This window comes from Alligator sinensis, unplaced genomic scaffold (genome assembly GCF_000455745.1).
Source record: "Alligator sinensis unplaced genomic scaffold, ASM45574v1 scaffold578_1, whole genome shotgun sequence".
Classification (NCBI taxonomy): Eukaryota; Metazoa; Chordata; order Crocodylia; family Alligatoridae; genus Alligator; species Alligator sinensis.
The window spans coordinates 124,387-136,638 of record NW_005842887.1 but is presented as its reverse complement, the minus strand read 5'-3'; the positions used below and the strand labels follow the sequence as shown (position 1 = coordinate 136,638).

The following is a 12,252-nucleotide window of genomic DNA, read 5'->3' as shown; positions in this document are numbered from 1 at the left end:
GCCCCCGCCAACGTGGCGGCGCGGACCCCCCCCGGGCACGTAGCCAATCAGCTCACGAGGGCGGGGCCGAGGTGTAGCCCCGCCCTCGCGGGGGCGGGGAGGCAGTAGAGAGGTGCGGCTGCGGTGACGATGAGGCGCTCGACTTTGAAGTGCTTCAGCTGGGATGTCTGTCCCTATTCTTCACAGCCGAGCAGAGGGGTGCAAATAACCCGTTGCTGCGTATGGGACACGTTTGGGCAAAACCGAGTCCCAGCGCCAGAGATGCGCCAATCCCAGCCTGTTCCCAGAATGGGGCACAACATGGGTAGCCAGGGGAAACAGGATCATCCCCTGTGGTGACCAGCACCTGGCCTTTATTCATCTAGAGCAGAAGTTCCCAGACATTTTCTTACTGCATACCGGCTTCCAGATTTAACCCCTTAGGTACCAATTATTATTTTAACGAAAATTAATTCAGCCATTACACAATGTCTCCCACGTACCCTTCAGAGATGTCTTGCATACCTCCAAGGGTACATGTATCACAGTTTGGGAACCCCGATCTAGAAGGTGAAACAGATTTTAGCTGTTAAAGTGCAGCGACTTGTGCTGGATTTAATCCTGCTGAGTGCTGAGAGAGTCCACAAACTCTCCCTGCCTCTTGCAGCAAGCTTTGCTGCCCCCCTAAGGCAGTGGAGGCCAATGCCCATCCCTCAGTGCCACTCCAGTCCCCTTCCCCCAGTCCATCTGTTGTTCTGCTTTCTGCTCCATGCCCGATCTCTTGCTCTGCTTCCTGCTCTATCTGCCACTCTGCTGCCTGCCCCCTCCTTAATCTGGCACATGCCACACACAGAAGCTGCTTGGGCCACTTGTACGCATGCTACACACTGGCCACCCCTGCCCTAGGGGCTGGCTTCCTTCAAGACGTAGTGGTAACCATGCATGAAATTAGGGGTGCACCAATAAAGATTTTTGGGGCCGATACCAACAGCCAGTTTTTAAAGAGGCATATCGGCCAATATTGATCTGATTTCCAATACAGCATAGAGAACTGCGTGCAGCTGGTAAGTCTGTTGTGGTGGAAAGGAAGGGGGGAGGAAAGGGGTATGGGGGGACAGATCAAGGCCCCTGCAGTGAGGGAGAGGAGGGAGGCCCCCTCACCCGGGCCTCCCTGACCCACAGTGAGCAGCGGCGTCCCATGGAACTGGTGAAAAACTGACGCAAAGTACCCATTTAGCAAGTTTGCTTTTTCATGGGCATTGGTTGTCAGTTGTCCCATCTGATTTAGCAGGGGCCCAATGTTGCCCTTGCTTTTCCTCCAGCTCCCCACATATCTAAAAAAGGACTTTTTATTGTCCTTGATATTTGTAGCTAGCTGAAGTTCAGTCACAGCCTTGGCTTTCCTGGTTTGCTCTCTGCAGGTGCGGACCAGAGCAGAGTATTTCTCCTTGGTGGTGGTTCCAGTCCTCCATCCTTTGTAGGTCTTCCTTTTAAGACGCAGGAGTTCTGCCAGTTCCCTGGAGAGCCAAGGGGGCTGCTGTGCCCTTTTGCTGGAGCACACGCTGGGATCACATGACCCCAGACAGGTGTTTGTCCAACTTCTTTTTTAATTTACCCAAGGTAGAAGCGAGGACCACTTCCCTAGGAAGTTGGTTCCAGATCCTAGCCACCCTAACAGTGAAATAGTGCCTCCTAATCTCTAACCTGAACCTATTCTCCAGCAGCTTCTGGCCATTGTTCCTCGTCACCCCAGGTGCTGCTGGGGGGAATAGGGCCCTTCCTATTTTCTGCTGATCTCCCCTAATGAGTTCGTAGGCAGACACCAAGTCCCCCCTCAGCCTCCGCTTGCTGAGGCTGAACGGGTTCAGGTCCCTCAGCTTCTCCTCATAGGGCCTGCCCTGTTGCCCTCCAACCAAGCGGGTGGTCCTCCTCTGGACCCTTTCAAGGCAGGCCACATCCTTCTTAAAGTGCGGTGCCCAGAACTGGATCCAGTACTCCAATTGAGGCTCTTTGTACCAAAAATACCATATTACTATACATCAGAAAAGGTCAGGATACTTAACAAGTGAATAGTATGTACCCACAGATCAACCACAATATTTCCAGAACACAGATTTTCAAGGATATAACATTTTAAAACAAACAAAAGAGAAAATACAGAATAAGGAAATCAGAATCAGTGGACAGGTTCATGCATTTCACGAAGGTCTTCTGTCTGGATCTTGAGTCCCACATGCTTAGACTGGTTTTTTTCTGTGTATTGTGTGTGATCCTTTCCTTCACAGTCAGGTCCCTCCACTGTTAAACAAGATGTCATGCCTGGGGTGGTTGTTTTTCCAAGGCACCAAAATTTGATATCTCATAATCAGTAAAGCTTTAGGCAACAATTCCCTTGGCATGGCATCAGCTTATGTTTTACATTTCATAAACCAGTTGGAAGGCATCCTCTTTAAAGTAAAACATTGTTCAATGTGGGAAAATGTAATTTTAATTAAAAAAACCCCAAGGAATAAATTGCTGAACAACATGCTTCTTCCAAAAAGAGTGCACTGTATTAGAACATCTAACATAGGGATGGGCAATTATTTGGGCCCGAGAGCCACGTGGGGAGTTTTGATGAGCTGCCACAGGCCAGGTCAGCACCCCCCACCCTCCCACCACAACAACTCACCAAAACTCCCTATGGGGCTGTGTAGGGGCCAGGAACAATGGTCAGAAGTGGGAGGGCAGGCGAGGCTGGGATCACAGGGCCAGGTCACGGGGCAGTGACAGCTCCGGGCTGGAACCCAGGGCCTAGGGTGACCCCCCCAACGCACACGCACACATTCCCTAATTGGACGAAACAGTCCCAGAACGGGAACCTCAAGTCTTGGTCCCAGGCTGCATGACTCCAGGACAGCATTTGTCCTGGATGTGCAGTGTTGTGTAGGGATCTACGGGAAACAGCGGGTTTCCCTTTGCAGGCAGGCAGTATTCCAGCCTGTAAGGGGCTGCTTGGGACTTCTGGGAGTGGGATGCAGGGGGTGCTGCATGCACATGCATGCCCTCACACAGGCACGTGGCTGGGAATACAGCTGGACAGCATGGAGAGCAGCTCCCTGCAGGCAAGTCTATGAGGAAGAGAGAGGGAGCAGATTGAGGCCCCCAAGGTGAGGGACAGAGTGGGGCAAAGGCTGGGGGCACTGCCCAATCAAGGTAGTGTATAGGGCTGGAGCATAGAGTGAGATGAAGCCAGAGTGGCTCATCCAGGGGGCATGGTGCATGGGGGGGCCAGCTTCTTACCGCTGCATACACCACCCAGACAGTGCATGGGGGGTATATGCCCGCCCAGATTTGTGTGCAGGAAGGAGGCAGATGTTGGCTGCCCACTATGGGCTCAGGGCTCCCCACCCTGCTGCCTTTCCCTCCAGAGCCCATGCCACCATGGCAAGGTGCCCCCTGTCCACCCAGCAGCACTGGGGGCAGTGGCATGGTAGAATTCTGGCCCCCAGTGCTGCTGGGCAGGCAGGGGGTGTGCGGCCAGCACAGAGCTCCTGAGGGAAAGGCGGCAAGGTGGGGAGCCCCGAGTTTGCAGCAGACAGCCCACATCCACCCCTGCCCTGCCCTGCTCGGTTCCGGCTGTGCAGCTGGTGGAAGGGGGTGGGGGCAGGCGGGCATGTGTCCTGCCTTTACATTTTAAAAATGTGGTCACCCTACCAGGGCCCAGAGCCTGGATCCTGGGTTCACTCCCTACATGCCCCTGCCCTCTGAGGGCGGTGTAGGGTAGATGTGGAGAAGGGTATAGGGAGGCCTATGCATGTGTGCTCCCACTGTTGCCCACAGCCTGGCTGGGTGCTGCTTTGCTCCCCCCGCCCCAGTGCTGGCTTCTGCACCTGATCTTGCCCTTACTGTTCTGTGCTGCACCACACCATGCTGAGTGGGCAGGTGGCTCCTGCCCCATTGCACAGGACTCTGGCTCCAGCTCCTGGGAAGGTGGCCAGGAGCTAAAGCCAGAGCCCTGTGCACTGAGGCAGGAGCTACCCAGCTCACCTACTCGCCTGGAGTGATGTGGCATGGCATGGGATGGCAGGGACAGGAGAAGGAGCAGGAGCAGGAGCAGCTTCCAGCCAGCTTTTCCCAGTGCGGCTGCAGCTGGGTGCTGTTCTGTACTCCGTGCCTCCAGTGGCAGCTCCTGATCTTCCCCCTTCCATGCTGTACTGCTCGTGGCAGGCATGCAGGGCTCCAGCTTCAGCTCCTCGCCACCAGGAGCTGGAACTGGGGCCTCACACACTAGGGCAGGAGCCACCCGGCTGAAGCTGCTCACCTAGAGTGGCACAGTGCAGCCCAACGCAGTGCAGCGTGGGCAAGATCAGGAGCACGTGCCACCGCTGGAAGTGGGGGGCACAGAACAGCACCTGGCTGCAGCCACACCAGGAACAGCCTGCCAGAAGCTGTGTATGGTGGTCAAGGTTGGGCTGTGGGCACTGGTGAGAGGCTGGTACAGGCTGCCCTGGCACAAGCAGATGGGGCTTATCTCCATGCAGAGTGCTGCGGGGGCAGCTGTAGGCCAGATCCAGTCACCTGGCAGGCCAGATCCAGCCTGTGGGCCATATTTTGCCCACCCCTGATCTAACACTTCTCTCTGCTAGGGCAAAATTCATGTTGAGGTCAGGCCCAAAAGCAGGGTCTCCTTACTCCTGATAGACCTCTGCCCAGTCACAGAGCCTAATCCACACAGACCACCCAGACTTGCAGGTTGGTACCACCTTAAAGGTGCTTTTGCCTTAAGACTTCCTTCCAACAATTTACCTTTACCTACTCCTCACATTGTGATTACTGACATATATCACCAGATGGCTGACAAGCCACTCTTGCATACTGAGACTGATGCAACAGGCATATATCAGTGCTGGACAAAAGTAGATATGATCCTTCAAAGTAAACAGACACCTCTCCTCGTAATTAAGTCAAAGCTGTACCAAGATATCAGATTAAACCCTTCCTGCTCAGTACCACTGCACCTCATAAACTGACCACCACTGGAGAGTATGTAGACTAGAGAAACACTGTCATTAACACAGAGGACCCAAGCCAACCCAAACAGTGACACTTTAATTTAGTCTCCATATTTTCTTATGTGGCAAGCAACCACACCTGCCAAATGCAAGGCTCAGGTGCAGCTCAGTTTCTCTGACTCAGAGAAAGCCCCCTCACACCACCAGGCAGCAGGGAGCTGAAAACCCACCCCTGCGCACACCCCAGGAGAGGCCGGGGGGGGAAGTGCCCCCTCCGATCTGTGCACAGGGCAGATGTGGGCTGCCGCTGTGTGCTGGACTCTATGCCCCACTGCCGCTGCCTCTGAAGCCATGCAACACCATGTGTTGCCACTGCTGGGCTGTGCCACGTTCCCTGCCTGCCCAGCTGTGGGATGCACATGGCATCGTGTGGCTCCGGAGGCAGTGGCAGCAGCAATGGCAGTGGAGCACAGAGCCATCTCCACCCTGCGCACAGATCAGGGGGACGCGTACCCTCCAGGCCTCCCCTGAGGTACGTGCAGCACCAGGAGCCCCCTACACCCCTGGATGAGCCACCCAGGCTCTGACCTTCCCATGACCTGCCCTGGGACCCCATTTACCCCAACCCCAGCCCCTGCCTCTGCCCCACTCCCTTCCTCACGGTGGGGGCCTTGGTCTGCCCCCACCACATGGCCCTTCCCTCTCCTCCCCCTTCCCCCACAGACTAACCTGCTGGGTGGGGTGCGTATACACACATGCTCAGCTTCCCCACCCCCCCAAATAATTTTTTCTCCCTCCATCTATGCAGCCTAGCCAGGCACTTTGTGGGCTAGGCAGTGCACCACAGCCGTGGGTTGCTTGAGCAACAGGCTAATGAAGTAATTAGCTGGCACCTGCAGACAGTCAGCTGATCAGAAGGAGGCAGAGTCCTGGGCACATATAAGCCCAAGGCTAGGGCTGGTAGGGGTTAGTTCTCTGGCAACTGTCTGGGGAAGGTGCTCCTGCACAGGAAAGCTACCTGGAGTTTGGTTGCCCATTCTGCTGCCTGCAAGACTAGCAAGGCTCCCAGAGCTAGGAGGCCTGCTATACTCAGGGGACAAAAGTTTGCCTTCTTAATGTGGTAGAGCATGCCCCCTTTGTTACTGTTATGTTATAGCTCCAGGGCTTACACTTGTATTGTTGTTTGAACTGGAGGTTTGGGATGAGGCTGTAAGGGGAGGCTTGCAGGCCTCATTAGTCCCCAGAGCGATGCAGAAGAGATAAGGGCCACAGGGCCTGGTGACAGAAACAGACCAAGTTGAGCTAGTGCCTCAGGGCCAGATCCATCACAGTGGGCCTAGGCTAGAAGGCCTAACCAGATTAAAGGGTCCGAGGCTGAGTAGGTAGAGATCCCAACAGAGAGAACAACATCTGTGTAACACCTGCAAAGCATGGGGTATGGTAAAGGGGAGATGTGGAGTCGCTCACTGAGTTCATCAGGCTTAAGGTGTCCTGTGAGGCACTGATTTGGAGTGAGACCTGGCAAGGGGTCCAAGGACCCATAGGGTCTAAATAGGGTTCAACAAAACTGTGGCTACACAAACTCGTAGGCAGCTTCCCTACTTATTATTTTTACCAGCAAGATGTGGCAGGTGAGACTGGAAGGTGCCCTCAGGGTGGAGCTGGCATGGTCACGGAGCCCTAGGGCATCACAGCCAGCCCTGAGGCTCCTGTGCCATGGCACCCTCCTTCCATGGGAGGGTGCTATTCACTAACCAGTTAATCCTGTTCATGCTGTAGAAGTAACTCGATACCCTGCCCATGCTTCAGGTATCCTGGCTAACCTTTAGAGACAGGTTGTTGAGGTTCTTCTGGCCAGGATGATGCCGGGTCCCTTCAGGTGCCCTATGCTTCCCCTTGTGTAAAGTGGGGGTGGGGGAGGCCTGATCTGTCTCTACAGATGGTTATATGTTTTCCATCTTCAGGCCATGCAGAGGCTCCTCTGTAGCATCTGTACACATGCAGCATGGTGCCTGATGACATGTGCCTACCTCCAAGGGTTCTAATATGACTAGCAACTTCTTTATCTGAGGTCTGCCATACAAAACCTTTGCTAAAGGCAAAGATCCCTGATGGACCAACCTATATTCCACCTTAGTCCCAAGATCCAACAGTGATCTAGTCCCAAGATCCAACAATGATCAAGGTTGTTGGCTCCTGCATGAAGTCCTAACTGCAAGTGTGCATCTGATGAACTTTATGGACTCCCCCAATGAGTGCGCTTTCTGTTGCCAGAGGGAAACTGGAGTGTACTAGGCTGCTGCTCCTCTTTTGCCACCTCCTATTCTTGGGGATATATTTGCACTATTCCCTTCGCTTTTTAATTTATGCACACCCAATCCATGGTTTCTCAAAGTCCCAGGACCTCCTGCTCAACCTCCTCTTGACCTTGGCGAAGCTGTCCATCTATCAGACCAAGAAATAGTGACAGGGGAAACCTGAGTTGCTGTGGCTCTTGCTTACCCTTGTCTGTGCACATCCCTGAGCAGAGTTTCACTGGGCAGTGTCCCCTGGCTCCTTAGATGCATTCAAGGTGCAGTAGGCACTAGCTGGAGTTTTCTGTTTGGTGTCCTCCCTAGTTCATAACTTATATCCTGCACTCCTGTTCCTTTTTTGTCATGATTTATCCCACAGAATTAGTTGTACATTCAGTGGTCTCCCTCTAACTACTGAGGGGGGCTTGTAATTCCTGGTGGACTTAGACCAGGCATAGGCCATTATTTTGTCTGGAGAGCCACTTTAGGAATTTTGGTGAGCTGTTGAGGGCCAGGAGGGTGGGGAAGCTGACCTGAACCAATGCAGCAGGGGAGGGGGGATAATTGATACTATCCGACCTGAGCCTGTCTGCCCCACACCCACTGTCAGGGATGCCGGATGGAAAGGGTGGATGGGATCTCCATGGAGGCCCACCAGGACCCTCACAGACAGGGCGTGCTCAGCTGGGTGGATGGGATGGAGCTGCAGGCAGATGAGAAGCAGCGTCTGGAGGTGGGTGAGGGCTGGGGCTGGGATCACGGGGTAGTGACAGCACTGGGCCAGGACCCAGGGCAGAGCCATGATCCACTCCCTGCATGTTACTGCCCCATCATCCAAACCCCAGACCTGGCCCTCCCCATCTTGCCCCATCTCACTCCCATGATGCTCCCTGCCCTTCCATGGCCCCATTCCATCCACCCAGCTGAGCATGCCTGCCCTCAGGAGCTATAAGACAGTCTGTGGAGACCCCACCTGCTCCATCTGATGCCCCTGGTGTTGGGTGCAGGGTAGATGGGCCAGGGTGCCCAGGCAGTGGGGCCAGGTCCAGCAGCAGTGGAGACACTAGTGGAAGTAGCAAGAAGGAACCACCACTGCAGGGACTGCTGGAAGAGGAGTCCAGTCATTGCGCCATCTCTGCCCTGCCATGTGCCTGGGGGCAATGGGACCAGCTGCACCTGCATAGAATCCCTTGGTGGGCCAGATGTGGCCTGCAGGCCATATTTTGTATACCCCTGGCTTAGGCCTATCATCATTCTACAGTGAATAGGCCTTTCTGACAATGAAAAGGGGTAGATACTTTAGGAAAGTATATAAGCAAGGTCATCCTTTGTCTGGCCTTCCCTGACATTAACCATCAGGGGATACATCCCTGAATATCTTATCTAATAGCTCCCAATGGAACTGTCCTCCAGGATTTTGTCTAATCCCTTGTTGAATCAAGTTATACTATCTGCTTGTATAAATTCTATGGCACTCAGTTCAGCAAACTTACTCAATGTGTAAAAAGTACTTCCTCTTGGGTTTTCTCTTTTTTTCTTTTTAAACCGGCCTCCTGATCATTTTCATGAATTCTGCAGTGCGTAGTGTATTGCATCAGAAAATACACTACCCATTTCAAGCCCCTTTTATTTATTTAAATACTTATTTAGTACTTTTTCTCCTTCCACTTACGAACTTTGTCCTCTTATTTGCATCACGGTTGTGAAACAGGTTACGTAAAAAACAGGAATCTACTATACTGATAAACTGAACTAGCACACCCAAGTGTTGTTGGGTGGATATCGGTTACTCAGTGGTTAGTTAACCAAATGCCGTCATGCTGAATTCAATCCTTTAATAATCAGTTGCTAAATGGTTAAGAGACTGTGCAGACATCCCACTTAGAATTTATTAATATAGTGTTAATAATTCAGCACATTAACAGAAAAAATATAAGAATGTTTAAAGCAATTAAATGGGAAAACATGCAGAAAAGTGTCACAAGAATTATTGGCGAGCTTAAGAAGATGCCTTACAGCAAGAGACATAAAGAACTCAGTATGTTTCATTTTTCAAAAAGAGAATTCAAAGCTAAGAGTTACCATCATGGAAGGGAATGCTGGATATCAAATGAATTTTTAATCTAGTAAGGAGAGTTGTAGGAAAAACTTAGAGCTGGATGCTGAAGCCAGACTAATTCCAGCTAGATATTCCTCATAAATTTTAACAATGAGGATAATTAACAAGTGGGGACAGGAGGAGGGGGAGGGAATACTCTCTAAAAGAACAATGTATTCTCCATACCTTGATGTTGTCACAACCCAGTGATTTTGGTGCCTCGGCACGATGGAATTTTCTTGCCACATGAGAGCCTCTTGCACAGCGAGGGTTTTTGCTGCACAGAAGAACCTTGGTGCAAGAGACTTCCCGCCAATTTGCAGGATGCATTTCTTCCTTGCAGCACAGAAATGCACGGTGCAAAGAGTTCCTGCTATTCGAATGCAAATTTGTGTCCCGCTATTGGCCAGTTCTAAATTACTCACACGTAGCGGCTGGTAATTGGCCTGCTGGCCGTTTAAAAATTCGCACGACTGCCGCCCAAGTTGAAGAACTTTGAGCACGCTGCAGAGTGCCTCTAAAGAGATCTGACTTGCGGCTAGCTGATCACCTATCGATCCTCCCCGTCGCCGAGCGCAACCCCAGACGTACCCTTTTCCTGCCGGCTTGAATTACGGATGGATTCACTGGCTTGGGCCCCGCCAGCTGGAACAACCCACGTGGTTGTTTAGACAACCGGACCATCTGTGTCACAACTCCACGCAGCGTAAGTAAACGTTTTTGCAACCATTAAACCTTGTCTGCCTCTCCATTCACCAGCCCGCCCTGACGAACGGGTAATTTCTAGATTACCTCAAGTCGGCTCTGGCCGTCCGAGACAGATGTCTCCAAACCAAAACTGGGTGGGGGTTTTTTATTTATTTATTTTTTCCCCAAAGATGTTATAATCAAACATCAGATATCAGACTTGCAGCAGAGGATCCAGGGTGATATTTCATAGTCTAATATTACAGGAGGCCACACTAGGCTGGTCTATATTGTGGCAGTAACATGTCTTGGTGCAGGCGGGGTGGGGCTACATGCCCATAAACTGTACTAGGGAGAGTCACAAGCCATGTGAACACCTTCCCCCTTTGCTGCAGTGTATAGGAGCTCCCCTATCATGCTGCATCAAGCAACTGTGCCCCACACATCACCCCTGTGCCATGTGCCTTTGCAGGCCTCCCCCCTGCACCATGCACCTACTTGGCTCCAGGCTTACCCTCAGCTTCCCCAGCTGTGCTATGCTGCACTGCCTTGCCCCTCATGGGGTGGGGGCAGGTTGTGAAAACCAGGGGAGCAAAGGGGAGTGGCAACCAGGCAGAGCCCCGGGGTGCAACTTAACCCCTCAGGGGCAGCGTATGGCCTACAGGTTGCCAGGTGGACAGTCCTACTGTAAATGATACTAAGCCGTATCTTGCCCAAGACGGAGACTGATTGATCTGGAGGCTGTGGTTGCATGAGAGTTGCACCAACAGCAAAACTGGAAGCCCGTGCAACTCAGATGCTGCTTTATTTCCCTGGGTACCAGGTTGGGTTGGAAGACAGGAATTGGGATGCTGATGGAAGCTGAGAGGCAACAGTACGGACCAGAGCTGGAGGGAGTATAATGTTTGCCCTTGGCCACTGGGTTCCCGTGATGGGGTACTTACTCAGATTTCCATGCCCTTGGGGTTTTGTCCTCAAGTCAGCATTCAGCAGAGACAGGTGGGATGGTAAACAGCTTTATCTTCATTAGGAACAGGATTCAGCAACACACACACTCACAGCTTGCAGGGAGAACCACAACTAGGGTGGTCATGGAGGTACCTCAAAAATAGAGGACAGTTGCATTTAGTGCAACTGTCCCTACCACCATGAATATTGCATGCCTCTCAAGGCTGGGGTGGCATGGTGAGCTTCCGCAAGTGGTCTTGGCGGCGGGGGCGTGGTGGCAGCAAGCAGGGAGCTCTCGCAGGCAGCCGCAGCGGTATTGGCGGCGAGAGAAGGGGGGTGCTGAGTGGTGAAAAAAAGAGGACATAAAGGTGTCTGGTTTCATATCAATAGAGGGCAGAGGACTAGAAAACTGGACTGTCCCCTATAAAACCGGACAAAACCAGACATAAAAAATGGCCACCCTAACCACAACCCACCACCAACAAACCACACCCACAAGACATCACGGGGAAAGACTGGCATGTTCCACTGCAGCCCTTTACAGGTACATTCCATATACCACAGGGAGCACTGATAGGAGGCAACGTGGGGAACAACTGGGAAGAGGCAGGGCTAAAAAGTAGAACTAGACATCAGCACTGTGGGGATTGAAGAGACATAAGCATGAAATGCTGCTGCATTAGAATTAATCCTGCTTTTCACCAGTGTAAATGACGGCAGAAGGTGCAGGCCAGCACAGCACGGGGACCATGCTGACCCAATTTAGGAGTAAACCTACCCTGGGCAGGTGTCTACATATGTGTGCATTCAGAGGCAGATTTGGTGCTCATAGCAGCAGTCTTCTTCCACCCCCTCCAGCCCTGCACTGGTCCCCTGCGGCAGGGGAGCTGGAGGCTCCACCCACAGCTGCCTGTGGCCAATGGCCCTCTTTAAAAGGCAGCCCTGCTCCCTGGCCCCCTCTCTTTCTGGCCTGGAGCAGAGTGCCGTGCCAGCATACTGCAGTTCTGTTGCTGGAGCCTCTGCCCACTGCGCCATGGCCGCTCCACCCCCAGGCCCTGGCAGCAATGTCCACTGCACTGCCCCAGGCTCATGCTGGCCACCATGCTCACTGTGCTGCCCTGCTACGGTGACTGCCATCTGGCCCAGGTCAGTCTCAGCCCTGGCAGACCCCTGAGCAATGCAGCTGCTTGACCTGGCTCACTGCAGTGTCCCAGACCTCCTACTGCCACGCTGCTGCCTCCCAGACCCCAGC

At 52.8% G+C, this 12,252-nt stretch overlaps 1 protein-coding gene across 1 annotated transcript in view; it reads left to right on the top strand.

Moving 5' to 3' along the window:
- Nucleotides 1–10,033: 10,033 nt before the first annotated feature.
- Nucleotides 10,034–12,252, top strand: part of LOC102379976 (vitelline membrane outer layer protein 1 homolog) — a 7,538-nt gene continuing 5,319 nt past the window's right edge. The window contains exon 1 of the mRNA XM_025192090.1: nt 10,034–10,071. The gene's annotated coding sequence lies outside the window, so the exon portion shown is untranslated. The remainder of the gene's footprint in view (nt 10,072–12,252) is intronic.